This window comes from Gossypium hirsutum, chromosome A10 (assembly GCF_007990345.1).
Source record: "Gossypium hirsutum isolate 1008001.06 chromosome A10, Gossypium_hirsutum_v2.1, whole genome shotgun sequence".
Classification (NCBI taxonomy): Eukaryota; Viridiplantae; Streptophyta; class Magnoliopsida; order Malvales; family Malvaceae; genus Gossypium; species Gossypium hirsutum.
The window spans coordinates 19,196,607-19,198,425 of record NC_053433.1 but is presented as its reverse complement, the minus strand read 5'-3'; the positions used below and the strand labels follow the sequence as shown (position 1 = coordinate 19,198,425).

Genomic DNA, 1,819 nt, shown 5'->3' with positions numbered 1-1,819 from the left:
TGTTCTTAATTATGTGTTCTTAATTCTTGTTTTGATATTCCAGGATATTGATTCAAGTTAAGCTTTTATTCAGAGGAGGAATAGACCCTGTCTAAGAGTACAATTGTCATAATTAAGCGGAGTTGATTGCACGCCTAGAGATAGGGTGGCAAGATTTTGCCAGATTAGGGTGAAACCTAATAAGGGGATCTATAGATTGAGTTAATGCAACCCTAAGGTGTTAATTAGAGAGAAGTCTCAATTATTCAATCAGGGATTAGACGTTATTAGTCTTGAATAGGGATAATAACATAACTTAGGGATCTCTACGGAACAAGTTAAATGAATAAATCGTCTGATTAGGAGTCAGAATAACAAGTGAAGTCTAAGTGGATTCTTCCTTAGGTATTGTTTTAATTCAATTGTTTTCCAAAAGTAATCCCCCAATTCTATTTTTTGTGAATTCTTAGTTTAGTTAATTAGTTAGTTGAAACAAACCCCCTTATTCTTAGGCTTGATAATAAAAAGAAAGTCATTACTAGTACTTTTAGTTCCTTTGGGTTCGACAATCCAGTCTTGCTAAAATTGTACTACTGTTTGATAGCTACACTTGCCTACATCGTGATAATAGTTAGTTTCAAGAACGATTCTTTATAAATATTTAAAACCTGTCACACAAAAATTGCGATCAAGTTTTTGACGCCGCTGCTGGGGAACTAAGATATTAGGAATGCTCAATTTTTATTCCTTTAGCCATTTATTTTTCTTGCAAGTTAATTCTATTTTATTATTATTATTTATTAATTTACTTTTTCTTTCTCTTCGCAGGTTTTTATAGTCTATGACTAGAAGAAACCCGTCAAGACCACTACTTTTTGACGAAGAAATCGATCGCACAGTTCGCAGAAACTAAAGAGAAATAAAGCAATGCTTAAGATACACAGAGAACGAGCAAGAGGATGATATTCAAACCCCAACTGAAGAAATGGCTGAAAACCAAGACAATCAGCTACCTCTTGCGATACCCGTTGAACTAGCAAATCAAAATCCTGCTCTTCGTACCATGTATGATTATGCTAAACCTACTTTAACAGGAACTAAGTCAAGTATAGTTAGGCCTGCTATTGCTACAAATAATTTTTAACTAAAACCTAACACTATTCAAATGATACAGTAATTTGTTCAGTTTGATGGTTTGCAAGATGAGGATCCAAACACTCACGTGGCAAATTTCTTGAAATTCTGCTATACATTTAAAATTAATGGGGTTTCTGACAATGCCATTCGTCTTCGGTTATTCCCTTTTTCATTGAGGAACAAAGATAAACAGTGGTTGAACTCATTACCACGAGGGTCAATTACTACTTGGGAACAAATGACCGAACAATTTTTATTAAAATATTTTTCACCGGCTAAAATAGCCAAATTACGTAATGATATCTCTTCGTTTGTGCAGATGGACTTAGAAACTCTTTACGATGCATGGAAGAGATACAAGGACCTACTGCGAAGGTGTCCTCATCATGGATTATCTCTATGGTTGCAAGTTCAAACATTCTACAATGGTGTGAACCCCTCGACAAGGCAAATGATTGATGCAGCAGCTGGGGGAACCATCAACAAAAAAACATCTGAAGAGGCTTACGAATTTATTGAAGAGATGTCACTAAATAACTATCAGTGGCATGTCATGAGGACTAAGCCAACTAAAACAGCAGGCGTTTATAACGTCGATTCGATTACTATGCTGTCAAACTAGGTAGAACTTCTAAATAAAAAGATTGATGGTTTACTTGGTTCTACTCAGGTACATCTAGTAATGAGGTGCGAGATGAATGAA

General features: G+C 35.2%; 1 non-coding gene across 1 annotated transcript; it reads right to left on the bottom strand.

The window, feature by feature from the left end:
• Positions 1–1,403: 1,403 nt before the first annotated feature.
• On the bottom strand, positions 1,404–1,509 carry LOC121208641 (small nucleolar RNA R71). The gene has a single exon (XR_005903773.1). It is a non-coding gene; the product is annotated as a small nucleolar RNA R71 (small nucleolar RNA).
• Positions 1,510–1,819: the final 310 nt, after the last annotated feature.